This window comes from Schistocerca gregaria, chromosome 1 (assembly GCF_023897955.1).
Source record: "Schistocerca gregaria isolate iqSchGreg1 chromosome 1, iqSchGreg1.2, whole genome shotgun sequence".
Classification (NCBI taxonomy): domain Eukaryota; kingdom Metazoa; phylum Arthropoda; class Insecta; order Orthoptera; family Acrididae; genus Schistocerca; species Schistocerca gregaria.
In genome coordinates, this window is record NC_064920.1 from 458,612,030 (window position 1) to 458,628,372 (window position 16,343).

Consider the following 16,343-nt stretch of genomic DNA (forward strand, 5'->3'; position numbering starts at 1 on the left):
GAGATCCTTCTTATACTTGGCGGATGCATGTATCTCATTTCAGGCCCGGATGGGTTGCGGTGCCGACATCACAACCAATTTCGGAATTATCATGTGTATGGTGATCCTTCTGTATCTCTTCTCCAGCTTCACTGGTACCGTAGGACAGCGTGGCCACAGCAGCCGTCAGCGGGTGTCATCACTTCACCGCGGGACGACGCCATGGAGACGGAGTCCTCGACTGCCCCGTCCTCTCTCGTCCTACCGATGGGGCTGGACCTGCCCATGCCGCAGCAGCCAACACCTTCAACTTATTATTGAGCTCAGGAGTTGGACATTTCACCTTCTGGCCATTTTCGGATGGAAGTTTGCACCAGAGCAAAGGCCGGAAGGCAGGGTACGACTGGAAGTCTGACGTCCCCTGCAGCCACAGCTTCCAGTCCGTCAGAGTGTCCACATTTCTGCCTCCCCCGCCGTTGTCCTGCTCCCTACACGACGGTGGTCCATCGCTTTTGGGGGAGGGGGGAGGGGGACGAATCTTACGGCCCAAAGTCAAGCGCCGGCACAGCAGTCGGGAACGACAGAGCAGGGAGGCCTGTGAGAAGACATCAGGCAATTGCACGGTGACCGACCCCTCTCCAGGACGACAGCATAACAGAGGGGCCCCAATGGGAAGAGGACATAAGCTTTGTGCCCGAATGGTCGCGGTCCAGTCCTACAGCAGCTTGGACAGAAGCGTCAACTCTAATCACTTGCTTGTACTGTCTACCTAATACGGACTAGGGAATTGTTATACTGAAGAGATTTCTTATTTTCTCTGTGTAACACAAAGTTGCTTTGTAATGTTTTCCTTTTGTAATGAAACTCATTAATACGATTTGTATGAATGTTGTCTAGAGATCCGAGAAAGCAGGTTCCCTAGACACCCCATCTTTGACGACTAGCAGGGTTCAAAAGTTCCTGCGTTCTGAAGTTATCTTGATTTAGGAAGGAACAGAAGCGGTAATGAGTTCGGAGTTTGATCGTTGCTGTTTATTTTCCTTTCTCCTACTGACATTTTACTGGAGAGAAACGAAATTTAAGAGTACCGCTTTTAATTAGACTTTTTAAAGAAACTGTTTTTAATTACTTTAAATTAAATACGTGTGGAGAGCTAGCGGAAGAGAAAATTATGAACAGCGTGAAACATTTCCTCCGAAAAGGGCACCTATAACGTCATTCCTAGCGTCAGCAATAAAACGTTTAACGTTTAGCTGTGACACAGTTAGTGGAACTAGGAACGGGCGTTCCCTGTTCGTACCTCTCTCCATATGAGGGTATGTCCAACATACTCAAATGCAATCGTTTTGGTGGTCGAGATGATGTTGTGTGGCGAATTTTTGAACAAGGTGTACTCCCTGATCAACCATAATGTGTCACTGTGCTCATTCACCATGTGCGTCCTTTCAGAGAAGCATTCAGCCCTCACTTCATTTTTGTTGATGACAGTCGGCTGGTCCCGGCGGAGGTTCGAGTCCTCCCTCGGGCATGGGTGTGTGTGTTTGTCCTTACGATAATTTAGGTTACGTAGTGTGTAAGCTTAGCGACTGATGACCTCAGCAGTAAAGTCCCATAAGATTTCACACACATTTGAACATTATTTTGTTGATGACAGTGCTCGACCGCATCGAGCAGCGCTGATGGAGGAACTCTTGGAACCAGGTGATATTCGGTGAATTGACTAAGCTGTCCGTTCCGCCGACTTGAGTCCCATCAAAAACAAGTGGGAAGCGTTGGGAAGATGAATTGCAATTCGTCCGCTTGCTCCGACGACATACAGCAGTTGTCAGTCGTTCCGATGGAGGAATGGAAAGGCATAAGGACGTCTTCCTGCCTTGTGGCCAGCATTGAAGTAAGTTTAACAGCCGCACTGCCGTCCGTGTCTTTTATCATGTTCGGGGACCATCATAAATCACGGTGAATTCACTGAAATTATTGTATTTAGACAAATGTGTCATTTCTGTTCTTATCGTTGCGTAGTTCTTTATGTTACGTAGCAGATCTTTTTATATATGGTCCAAGTGTCACGAACCTTGTTTCTTGGCAATGGCTCATCACTCGAAAGTTACTACCGACCTTAAGTTGAACACACTACAGTATCGTCAGACTGTTTTACGCAAGTAGCTTGAGGATCCGACAATATGTAGTTGTTGGGACGTGAGATTCCATGTGCTACACATTATGTATACTCAGGTTAGAACAGTCCTCAACTTCGCATAAACCTATCCTATGATTAGGTTACAATGATATGTGTGTGGTGCATACTTGTGTCTGTGAGGGGTAAAGGCTCCTTTATGAAGTGTCAGTGACTGTCATCTTCACGAATGGAATGCACCTATTGTTTTACTGATTGAGTCGTTTAACATTCTGTGTGTGTGTGTGTGTGTGTGTGTGTGTGTGTGTGTGTGTGTGCGTGCGTGCGTGCGTGCGTGCGTGCGTTTACGTTCGTGCGCGATTCCTTCTGCGTTTTATGACATAATTTTTGGGCAATTTTTTACAAACAAAAAATATCACTGTACATTTCTCCACTATGGTATAATGTGTTCCTTTACGGAATGGCTTCCCAGCAAAACCTAGAGATGGGTTTAATAGAATTTCTGGTTCGTCTACATTATGTTCACAGATCTGTATGGTAGTCTGGTATTTCACATTGATAGTTGTACATGTACAAAGGCATTCAAATGCTAGACTCACGCAGAGTTTTACTGTCATAAAGGAATTCCGAAGAAGCAGAAACGATGTACTAGAAAAGTGACATTTGGCTTGTGCTGCGTTGGTAGTAAGAATGAGTAGTATAATGCTGTCATCATATCTCACTTATAGTTCTACTTTCAAGTGCTTCACCAATTTTCAGCAGTTACCCTGTATTCCCTTCCATCAGTTTTCACGATCATGTCAGTTTTCCTCTTTCAGATGTCTCTTCTGCATCATTCCAATTACACCCCTTTTCCATGTCAAGGTCGGCCATCGACATTTCCTGATTCCTGTCAGCGACCATTCCACGATTCTTTTCTGCCATCGACCTTGCTCCAGTCCACGTAAGTGGCCATGATGATGATGATGATGATGATAATGAGTTCCATACTCCTTTACAGGGCGTAGGGGAGCGACACAGGAGACCCGCGCCGCCTTGCTAGGCAAGGTCCTAGTGGAGATGGTTCGCCGTTGCCTTCCTCCGACCGTAATGGGGATGAATGATGATGATGAAGACAACGCAACACCCAGTCATCTCGAGGCAGGAAAAACCCCTCACCCCGCCGAGAATCGAACCCGAGACCCCGTGCTCGAGAAGCGAGAAAGCTACCGCGAGACCACGAGCTGCGGGCAAGTGGTCATACAATTGAAGAAATCTATTCTCATTTCTTTGCATGATTGCTTGTTTCATATCCATTACCTTCCTAATTTCCTCATTTTTTCTGCGCTCTGTCCTAGATATCCTTGCTGCCCTGCTTATTTCATTCATCTCTACTGCTTGTACTCTGCTTCTCTGCCGCTCCCCCAGGGTCTATCGTTCTTCTCCGTATGTTTGTATGCTGTCCACTACTAAATTCAGAATGTTCTTCTTTCCTTATTTTAATATTGCCAGGCTCCACAGAACTCCATTTAGCAGTTTAATTGCTCCTCTTTCCTGCTGGATCCTGTGTTCCACATCTGCTTCACAGCTTCGGAGGAATGGATAACCGATCTTGAGTATTTAAATTGCTTTACAGCTTTAATAATGCCTTGCTGCAGTACTGTATCCTTCCATCTCCTACCATTACAAAATATTGTTTTGCTCTTGTGTATTCAAAGCCCGCATCGTCCAGATATTTCCAATAATTTTTTAATGATTTATTTGATATCCTCTTTACTATTTGCTACTAGTACTCCGTTACTGACAAATAATGAGTAGATAGCACCATGGTAGAAAGGAATACCTGTACCTCCAGATGACTGATTCCACCATTCCAGTATATACTGTATAGATATTTCAAACGGAGTCGACAACGTACTGCAACCCTCTACAAGTCTTTTCGATATTCCGAACGTCTCACTCAATTTTCGCCCTACCTTAACTGCTGCGTACAATTGGTGAAATATTTTCCGCATTAAGGATGTTTGTTGTGCTTCTGCATCTATAGTATACACTCCATCGCCTAGAACACGCCTTTTCACTAATTTATCTAAGGCAAAAAATATGATTTATACAGAATCGTCCAACTGTAAAACTTGCCTGTTCCTCTGGCGTCCTTCCTCCAGTCTTATTCTTCAACATGCTCTTTTTCAGTATAGCGCTAAAAAGTCTGCTGACAGATGCCATAACTATGGTTCCCCTGCAATTATTTGGTTGCTTCATTTTTCCTTTTCTTCTAGATAGCAAGTATGTCTGAAACACACTTCTCTATTGATATTTCCTGTCCCTCCAGAATCTGACTAACGATTTACATAGGCCTATAAGTCTATCACATCCATATCTGAAGAAATCATGACGATATTCTAGTGAGTTTATTCAACTGGAGGCCTGAAAACAGCAAGGAATCCGTCTCATCTGATAATGAAGCTCCATTTGTCTCCCCAAGCGGCATGGAAGTTGTGGGAGGATTCTAATAGTGTTGTTGACGTAAAGGATAGCCACTATTACTAAATTAACGACTACGAGCACTAATACGGGGACCTTACTACCTTAAGGGGCACAGGAAGTGAAACGGGCCGACTTGGAGCAGGAGAGGCACCACAGGACATTTTAATTTCCACTGTCTATACTTTTACTAATAAATTCAGCATAACCAGGAAGGATTCAGGATTCGCACCCATAGAAGAGGAATTTCAAAATAATAACTATGTCTTTCTCATCATTTTTTCACTTGCTACTGGCTGCACTTGTTGCTATAGGTACACTTTTCTTCATATGCAAGAGAAATACTTCGATTTGCAAAATTCAACAAAATTCTAGAGTTTTGCATTAAGAAGTTCGTGCTTAATAAGCAGTGCAAAATTCAGCGAAGACTCTCTCTTACTTATGAAGGAAAGTGTACCTCTAGCGACAAATGTAGGCAATAGTAAGTGAAAAGTGACGAAATTTGACACGTAAAAACAAGTTATCATGGTACGTTTTCGAATTTCGGCTACTATGAGTATGAGTCCTGAATCTTTCCTGGTCATGCTGACAAAATTTTATGCATTTATTTGTAAAAGTATAGACAGTGGAAATTAAAATGTCCTATGATGTCTCTCGTGCTCCAAGTCGGCCCGTTTGACGTTCTACGCCCCTTAAAAGATCGTGGAACATTGAATTTTGCCGAGCATTGCAGAGAAACAAGCAAACTAAGAATTTCTGTTAAATTAGCAGTATTTTTGGCACATGTATGTTTTTTAGCTTATGAAAAAGGAGACGTTATACAAGAGCACAACAATTGCTCGCAGTTAACTCAAATGGGGGGACGAAAAATTTTGACTGGCCGAGCAATTGTAACGAGAGTCGCAGGGGAAATTTAGCAGAATGTCAGACAAGACAAGAGATTTTGGTGAATGATTCATCTAAATCTACATCTACGTGGATACTCTGCAAATCAAATTTAAGTCCTTGGCAGAAGGTTAATCGAACCACCTACACAATTCTCTATTATTCCAATCTCGTATAGCGCGCGGAAAGAACGAATACCTATATCTTTCCGCACGAGCTCTGATTTCCCTTATTTTATCGTGGTGATCGTTTCTCCCTATGTAGGTCAGCGTCAACAAAATATGTTCGCATTCGGAAGAGAAAGTTGGTGATTGGAACTGCGTCAGAAGATTGATGTGTGACACTTCAACCCTGCAAGCTTTTCGTCATCGCCATAAGCAGTGTCGTCGGTCTTTCATTGCTGTTACGCTACTGCTCACGTGGAGCCTATTGGCAATATTCACACTTGTCTGTTGATGCTACTTTCTGTAAATTGCGGTATCGAAGTCACAAAGCACTATCTATCTGCTAATGATAAATATTAGAACACTCCATCGAAATTCCATACGTCAGTATTCCATTTGCCTCGGAGTAACACCCTTTAAAGCAACCCTGGGTTTGTCTCCAACAGATTGGAAACGCTACGTTTACAATCCTCAAACTTGATTTGTGTGGTAGGCACTACGATCAATTTAACAAAGTCCCTATCATTTAATTAATTGGCAATACCACGTGAAAGGTATTACTCTAATTTGGCTGATTGCATTTGCCGCATTTCAGTGCACTATATGTAAATTAAAATACATTTAACATAAATTTACTCTCCAAACTGGTTAGCGTTATAAAACCACACCCTCACAAATGGCTTGCCGATTTGGTATTTAACAAACTATACGAAATAAAATAGCTTACCAGCGTGGGACGAACAAATTGTTCAACGCCGAATCCCTCGATTAGGTAATAACGCACAGGCCGTGAAAATATTCGGTTATGTGGCTACCAACACTGCACGGAAAGCAGCTAACATAACTGAAATAGTAACCCTTATTTGTGAGCGCAGGGAACACGAGTTAGCAATTTACAAAATGGTACAGCTCAATATTTCCTCCGTGAACATTGATGAGGCCTAAAATTCCCTTACATTTCTTGTAAAAGTGACACGGTATAATTGTTCTCTCGCCGTAAACCTGTCCTTTCTGGCATCACGGCTTCACTCGAGGAGGACTAATGTAGAGCATGGTACCTGCACGAGAAGCATGTTAATGCTGTATGTTTTCATGTACTAACTCTGTTATTTCTTTTTCTGTCGTAGACATAACGAACAAGCCAGATATTACCCGAAACTGCTCAGACACCAAAACCAAACTGTCCAGTATTCCAAGGCACCGATTGTTAATTCGTCACCAGGTTTAGACGATGATATAGCTCATCTCATTCTGTCGAAAAGTTAGTAGTCTGCGGATCACTCTGTCCAAACATCTAACAAAATATTCTAAGGACAGTGTTTAAATTACAGTTTTATGGACAAAAAGTAATTCATCCTCTTTCTGGAAAAATTTCAAGTCGTAGATGTCACATGTGCCATTTGCTACGCAAATTTCCACTTCTACTACAATTTTTCCTTTCGAAATAAATGTTCTGCACATATTATTATTTCAAATTCCACAAGATGTAAATTCGATCGACGATGCCGTTGAACGCAGTATGGCGCTTAATGCTCTGTTTTCTCTTGTCAAGCAGCAAGCGCGGAAGTTGCCTGGTACTGAGCTGTTAGTGACGGTATAGCAGTTTCTGCAGCGTTACAGAACTCCATTACCTGGACCGCTGCACAAGTCAATTAATTCCTTCGTCACCGCGCGTTCTAAATTGACTATATTACAGCCAAGTCTCATTAACAACAAAGCTTAGGCTGCATGCGGATTTACCACACTGCAATATCGGAGAGGGAACTTCGTGGAATTTGACGGAAGTGATGAATGTAGGTCATGTTTTCTGGAATGTAAAGCAACAGAGGTCGACACAGTGGTCGTCGTATACTGAACGTTGAGTTGGGTGGTACTGTAGCCTCCCAACCCGTAATTTGAAGTGATTTGACCGTGATCCTAAAGGTTGTTTAACGGCAATAGGGAAACAGATTTAATTCAGCTACGATCGCACAAACCATTACACTGTTACCCGACAGCACGTGACGTGACTGTAATGATTTACAACAAAGTTAATTGTACAAAACTGGTCAAGTGCAACTGTCACTCACGCTGGGGGTTTCGTCCGAACTTTTTTATCTATATCGTTACTGCTTCTTATGAAATTTCACGAGTACTGGTTAACAGGAAGAATCCTATAGATTTTGATGAGTAAGTTTACAAACATCTAAGCCGGGCGCGGTGGCCAAGCGGTTCTAGGCGCCTCAGTCGGGAACCGCGCGGCTGCTACGGTCGCAGGTTCGAATTCTGCCTCGGGCATGGATGAGTGTGATGTCCTTAGGTTAGTTAGGTTTAAGTAGTTCTAAGTTCTAGGGGACTGATGACTTCAGATGTTAGGTCCCATAGTGCGCCGAGCCATTTGAACCATTTAAACAAACATATAAATATGTGACGTAAATGGCCGTTTTTTATTGCATTGACTTAAAAGCAAATTTTTTTCAATCGCTGAGTAACCTTAGACCCTAGCATGTCACATAAATATCAATATGGTACATCTATTCGTTCCTGAAGAAGTGAATCTTAACATACCGACCGACAGAGACGGATAACAAATAACAAAAAGGTATTTTTTTTCGTATCTAACTGAGAAAAGGGTCTTCACAGACAGACTGAGAAACGGATGAAAATTACAAAAAAACACTTTTTTGTTTGATATAAATATAAATTACGGGTTTTCGGATTTTTTGCTTTACTGTTACTGCGAAACCTTGCTTCTTGTCATACTTCAGGATTGTAGGTGAATGGAAATTAACGTCTAGATATTCAAATACACAGATATGTAAACAGGCAGAATACGGCGCTGCGATCGGCAACGCCTATGTAAAACAACAAGTATCTGACGCAGTTGTTAGATCGGTTACTTCTCCTAAAATGGCAGGTTATCAAGATTTAAGTAAGTTTGAACGAGATGTTATAGTTGACGCATAAGAGTAATGGGTCACAGTATCTGCGACGTAGCGATGAAGTGGCGATTTTCCCGTACGACCATTTCACAAGTGTACGGTATCAGGAACCCGGTAAAACATCAAATCTCCGACATCGCGGCAACCGGAGAAAGATCCTGCAAGAACGGGACCAAAAACGACTGAAGAGAATTGTTCAACAGGACAGAACTGCAACCTTCACGCAAATTGCTGCATATTTCAATGCTCAGCCATCAAGTGTCAGCGTGTGAACCATTCAACGAAATATCATCGCAGTAGGCTTTCGGAGCCGAAGGCCCACTCGTATAGCTTTGATGACTGTACAACACAAAGCCTCTCCTGGGCACGTCAACACCGACATTGGGCTGTTGATGACTGGAAACATTTTGCCCGATCGGACAAGTCTCGTTTCAAATTGTATCGAGCGGGTGATTGTGTACGGGTATGGAGACAACGACATGAATCCATGGACCCCGCATATCAGCAAGGGACTGTTCAAGCTGGCGGAGGCTCTGTAATGGTGTGAGGCGTGTGCAGTTGAAGTGATATGGGACCCCTGGTACGTCTAGGTACGACTCTGACAGGTGACATGTACACAAGCATCCTGTCTGATAAACCTGCATCCATTCATATTCATTGTGCATTCTGACGGACTTTGGCAATTCCAGCAGGACAATGCGACACCCCACACGTCTGGAATTGCAGCAGAGTGGTTCCAGGAGCACTTTTCTGAGTGTAAAAACTTTCGCCGAGCACCCAGACATCAACGTTATGAATAAGGTTGCCTTGAAACGTACTGTTACCATGAGACCTCTACCCTCTCGTACTCTTACGGATTTATGAACAGCCCTGCAGGATTCATGGTGTCAGTTCCCTGCAGCACTACTTCAGACATTAGTCGAGTCCGTACCACGTCGTGTTGCGGTACTTCGGCATGCCCAAGGGGATCCTACACTGTATTTGGCAGGTGTTCGAGTTTCTTTTGCTCTTCAGTGTATAAGGGGTCACTTTTTACTAGTTGATGTACGAAGCCCTAAAAATTGTAAAGCTTCTCTGAAATAAAAAATACATCCTTTAAATTTATTCATTCACTTGCAACCAATCGAAAACCCATCTAACGGTATCACACTCATTCCTTTGATGATACTGGCAAATTATAATGTCATTAACTCCAAACGAGGCACGGTCGAGTCAACATTCTTACTCCAACGAAAAATTTCTCTCGGTACGCTATTGAATACTTCATAATTCAATCTGCGTATTTGTGGCTGACAAGTCGTATTACACGTTCAGTTTACCCCGTTTGGCCGGCTACTGCCTAAGAAGCTCGCTACTGCTTATCCAGGATGCCCTGTCAGCCCGAAAAGGCGGGAGAATAAGTTCTAGAAGCAGAGGTTCACCAGGTAGCTCCTGTTGCTAGGTAGCTTGCTGGATATGGTATCGATTACGATATACTTACAGTACGCATGTCTTTGAGCGCATCTCCGTTGTCCTATTAACACTTGAAACTTTTCTAGTAACATTTTAAGTATATTTTAGTGCTGTAATCAGTAATAACGGGCCTCTTTCCAGGAGCTCTAAAGAATCTGTGTGCTAATTATGAGTCACAGGCACAGGAGAGAAATATAAACAGAAAACGTTTTACTTAGTTGTTCAATTGTTTTTAATGTGCTGTAGCTAGTAGTAAAATGTATGGGATTTTTTTAAACATTTTCTACTGCAATATTTGAAGTTGCTGTAGTTTTTTTAATTATTATTATTATTTTTTTAGTGGCGTTTGGAAGCTGGCAGTAAACCAATGACAAAGATTGTATTTTGTAGTTTTAATTTTTAATTTTGTATGAAATCAACTAACTCCTTTTGCTGTAGTCACAGAAAGTATTTTTATTCATAACGAAGCTTTTGGAATTCTATTGAACGCTTATGGTTTATTGCAGCTAATAAATGAAGAGACAGATCTTCAGCTATCTTAATTTTACATGTGTATCTCTCGCTTGTGAGTGCTCTTCCAGATAAATCGTAAATTGTGTAAGCCATAATTTGCTGTCCACAGCTCGTGGTCGTGCGGCAGCGATCTCGCTTCCCGCGTCCGGGTTCCCGGGTTCGATTCGCGGCGTGGTCAGGGATTTTCTTTGCCTCGTGATGACTGGGTGTTGTGTGATGTCCTTAGGTTAGTTAGGTTTAAGTAGTTCTAAGTTCTAGGGGACTGATGACCATAGCTGTTAAGTCCTATAGTGCTCAGAGCCATTTGAGCCATAATTTTCCAATAATTATGTCATCAATTGCACGTAGTTGGGGTAACTGTTTTCAAATTATCTACCTTCCCTATTTCCTTGTCATGAAACTAATTTTAATTACTTTTTAAGAATTTTTCAGACGGCAAATGAGGGGAGTTGGATGCGGATTGTTCGATTACAAAACGACCCAAAGCTAGCCCTGATATTAATTTGCCGATCCTTTCTTTTAATTTACACTAGTCGTGCATCATCGAACAATGACATCAGCCAACATACACATTAGCTTGATACAGCTCCAGTTTTAATTATTTTAGGTGAATGAAAATATAAATTTCAGATTAACCATCTGTTTTACTCTACTAGTGCTTTCAAAAATAAATTTCACGCCATCCTCAATGCAACGTCCCTTCTCGTTGTAATTATTAAATTACATGAAGCTATATGTTCTTCGTAATGCTTTTTAAGAGCTTATTAAAAAACTTTCATCGGAGTATCTCAGTACACGAGAAAGGCAGACAAGTTTCATTTCACTTAAATGATATGGATGGCCCAGACCTTTCGCAGTCTGCACTTACATATTTAATTTTTAATTCAACACTCATGACCCAATTCTAAAACAAATTTTCAACGATTGTGCAGACCAGAGACTGAAAAACAATTGTATTTTATCATGCTGTTTCTCTAGATGCTCACTCCTAGAACCAAAATGGGTGCATGCGAGTTGATACATAATGCTAAAATTATCAAGCAAAAAATGTAACTCAGTATAGGACACAGACCTTAGCTTACTTTTAAATCAGATATTGCATGACTTAATTGTTTGTGTTTCAATTCATTTATTTGTAAAAGTATCTACGTTACCGTGGTGGTCTAGCAGGTAGAAGCACTGGACTGCGGCCTTGGTGACACCAGGTTCAATCCTAGATAGGGTAGGGGACTTCTCCTTTCTCCAGTGCCTTCAGGACGGATCCAGGTCCAATCAGCCTGCTATCAACCCACTGAGCATGAGGGTTCTTTCCCAGGGATAAAATTTGACTGGGTGATGGTCTCACCACTTCGTACTGCCGCGCCAAACGAAAGGCAACACTCTGCCACCAAACGGATTAGAAGCCCATTCACAGATTGAGCGACATAGACTTTACTTTTAGAGTGTGAATACTAATACAGGTAGACAGAAAATCTAAACAACAATATGAAATAAGCTGCTGAAAAACAGAGCAAAATGAGTTTGTAAAGCACAGAGTGTTAAGAGGGATCAGAATAGTATCAGGCCAATTTGCAAGAAATTTGTGTTTTCCGGTGCTTCATTACTAGTTGTGCCCGCCGGGCCTAGGGGAATTATGTGAAATCCTTGTAAGTTTGTATTTCACCACAATTACCCACATCACTGCTATCACCAGGAAGGTGTCACCATTTTATCAAATTGACTTCGGTTCTCGTCACTGTCAATGTTATTCTGTTGATAGGGTCTACACGCCATCTATCAGTTGTCTGTGCAGTATGGTAGCTTCTTTTGAGGTGGTTGACGATGATGGTGTTTGGTTTGTGGTGCTCTCAGCTGCTCGGTTATCAGCGTCCGTAGAAATTCCCAATCTTGACTTAGTCCCGTCTCGCCACTTTCATGAATGATGATGAAATGATGAGGACAACAAAATCATCCAGTCCCAGAGCGGAGGAAATCAGCAACCCGGCCGGGAATCGAATCCGGAACCCTGTGATCCAGAGGTATCAACGATAGCCACAAGACCACGAGCTGCGGACCACATGAGATGGGAGTCGCCCAAAGAGGAGCCAATTTTTGATCTCCTGTCTCTTTGGATGTGATTTCCCTCGCAGTGCTCATAAAATCATTTCTAGGTTTGAACTGCTTACTAGCTGGTTGTGTTCCCTATGAGTTGTGGCTTGTTTTTCAATACGTCTGCTTCTACGTCTCGGCGGATGTCTTACAGCACCATTCCAGACTATATGCCCTGTAAAGGTAACTCCCAGACAGGGTGAATTACTAGGCAATTCAAGGTCAATTCAATCTCAGTTCCAGTGTCTGCGAAATCAATGGTCGCTATCAAAGGGCGTCATAGTGCTGAGAAGGGCGTCATAATGCCCATCCCAACTGAATCATTAAATGTATCCACGGCATGGAGTGTGGAACATGACACTGATATTTGGGCCGATATTGGTACGTTCTTTGGAAAATTTGACTCGATTTTGTAATCACTGAAATAATATCACGTACACTCTCAACCCATGAAGCTTCATTCTGTTTCCCACTCTCCTTCTTGATTCCTCATTTTCTTTTGTCAGACAGCGTAATTACATGACTGAACGTGATCAGCAATAACAGTGCAGTATGGTTGACATTTACAAATTAAAAATAACTACTTTTCCCATATAATATAAATTGTTAAATTTTGCTCATCAAAGATAACCATTTGCATTTTTGTATGACGTTTGTTCCCAGCACTGCAAACGTACTGTGTTTCGTCTTCTAGACTCAATGATTTCCTTACGATATATAATTAATTCCTCATTAATTAAACGCCCTGCACTTAAATCTGATTGCCTGTAATGAGGTAGATTCACATCCTACACCGTCTGTAAAAGGACAATATTCTAAGCTGGTAAAAGTCGTAGGAGACCTCCTACCATCGTAACAGACCTCTTTGTGACCAGTACTGCGCAGCAACTCGACGTGGCCTGGACGCAACAAGTCGTTGGAAGTTCCCTGCAGAGATGTTGAGACATCCTTCTCTATAGCCGCCAGTAATTGCGAAAATGTTGCCGGTGCAGAGTTTTGTACGCGAATTGACCTCTCCATTAGGTCCCACGTCGGGTGATCTGGGTGTCAAATTGTCGAGTATGTTGTTCAAAGCTATCGCGAACAATTGTCGACCGATGACATGTCGCATAGCTGTCCATAAAAATTCCATCCCTGAATGGTTTCAAATGGCCTCCAAATAGCTGAACATACTAGTCAGTGATCGGGTAAGTTGGATCAGAGGATCCAGTTCATTCCATGTAATCAGAGCCCACGCCATTATAGGGTCACCCTAAGCTTGCGCAATGCCTTGTTGACAACCTGCATCCATGGCTTTGTGGTGATGTGCCACAGTCGACCCCTACCACCAGCTCTTACCAACGGAAATCGGGAGTCATGTGACCAGGTCACGGTTTTTCAGTCGTCTCAATTGAATCGATAAGTCCACGAGGCCAAGAGAGGCGCTGCAGGCAATGACGTGCTGTTAGCGAAGACACACCCACTGATCGTCTCCTGCCATAGCCCATTAACGCCTGATTTTACCGCACTGTCTTAACAGATGTGTTCGTTGTAGGTCCCACCTTGATTTCTGCAGTTATTTAAAGCGGTGATGCTTGCCTGTTAGCTCTGAAAACTCTACGCCAATGCCAGTGGTCTCGGTCTTTAAGTGAAGACCGGCGACCACTGCATTGTCCATGGCGAGAAGGCAAAGCCTGCCATTTGGTATTCTCGGCACACTCTTCACTCTGCGAATATCAGAACATTGGATAGCCTAACGATTTCCGAAATGGGATGTCCCAAGCATCTAAGTTCAAGTAACATTCCGTATTCAAAGTGTGTTAATTTCCATCGTGCGGCCATAATCACATTGGAAACGGTTTTACACCTGTCACAAGAGTACAAATTGCAGCTCCGCCGGCCGGAGTGGCCGAACGGTTCTACGCGCTACAGCCTGGAACCGCGCGACCGCTACGGTCGCAGGTTCGAATCCTGCCTCGGGCATGGATGTGTGTAATGTCCTTAGGTTAGTTAGTTTTAAGTAGTTCTAAGTTCTAGGGGACTGATGACCACAGCAGTTAAGTCCCATAGTGCTCAGAGCCATTTTTTTTTTTGCACCTCCGCCAGTGCGTTGCCCCGTTGTACCTTGTATTCGCGATATTACCGCCATCTGCAAATATGCGTATTGCCGTCCCATGACTTTCGTCATCTTAGTGTAAGGTGGGGAGGTGCGGCAACACGAAGGGCAACTGACCATCTTCTACTACTATCATTGCCAGATATAGATAAATCTCCCAACCCCGTGATGATACAGGATGAAGGCCACGAAAAATAAGCACAGTTCTTTCTCTTCGTCTACTTCGCGTTCCAAAGCTTGGTGTTAAGTATACCGCTAAACTCGTTTCTGTTACTCCGCATTATTTTCGCCTCCATTCGGTTCACGCACCATACATAATGTATGTGCATTTCTTGTTCATTCCATTCAACAAATCTTTCTCACTTTCACTGAGGATAGCTATGTTTCACGTTAATCTTATGATAGAGATCCTTCAACCCTGAATTTTAATCCTGCTCTTTTTTTTTACTCCGTCGATGATTCTTCGACATATAGACTGAACAGTATTACTCATCAAACACTAATGAGAGGACTATTTTCTTAATTCAAAGAAAATACCAGTGCAGTAAATGCAAGATCAGGGCACTGTGACGTATTATGTCAGATATTTTTTATGGGATTGTAACACTTATTACGATATCGATTGTACCTCGATCATGCAAATTCTTTGTTCATAAGAAAACTGTAATAACTGCGTTATTCAGTTCTTTGGTTATCTTCCTTAAACATTGTTAACAGAATTACTCTGTGAATGTATTTTTAAAACTATGTTCATAATGTAAATGTGCTGAAGAGCTGTGTAAAACTAATTCATGCCTAGGGTACGTAGAATGGTAGGAAACGGAAAATCTGGACGGATGGCAACGAAACACTTCAGGCGGGATTGTAAATAAGTGGTTTCGCGCGAAGGTCCGCAGAAATTGTTCGTGGCACATGAAGTCATACAAACAGCTAACATACTGGCTGCTTAATGAGGCAACAATTGTTACAATATTGGATAATTTAAGTCTTCAATGTAGATTTCTATTGGTTATTTCATCTTTGTAATTCCTGATTTCTCTGAATCGGCAGATTCCGTCACCGAGACGACAATTTACTAAGCATCTTTAGATCAAGAGCTATGATTACACGGGACGACTTTACTTCAGCCAGAGAAAATCGCCGCAGCCTCCATCTCAGGAGAAGTTAATTTTGCTGAACATTTAAATAGTAATTCGTAGATTGATTATAGATATTTAAATAATAGCGAATCCATTCTTAACTTTTTGTCAGGAACAATGATCTACACACCGTCACATACGTGGATAGGTTCCTCTTTCTACAGACGCAATATTGCCGAGTTCCCGAAATTACTGAAATTTAGAACTTTTAATGTTCAAAATTGTTTATTAAATTTTGTGGAGTATTAATTTTCTCAACTGTCTAGTTAGACGTATGCATAAAATGTTACATGTCGTCAATAAGGGGAGTAGTTGAAGTATTTCAAAAGAATAAGTGCTGGGATAAAATACCTATTACAAAAATTATTTCAATTCTTATGAAATCTTTGCTCCATACCAAAAGTTACTGAATGGAGTTGTGATTTCATAAACGATTTACAAGCCTTATAGCTTAAAGCCCTACACAAATCCTATTAACTTTACGGTTTTTAATAGCCTTTTTAGTCATAT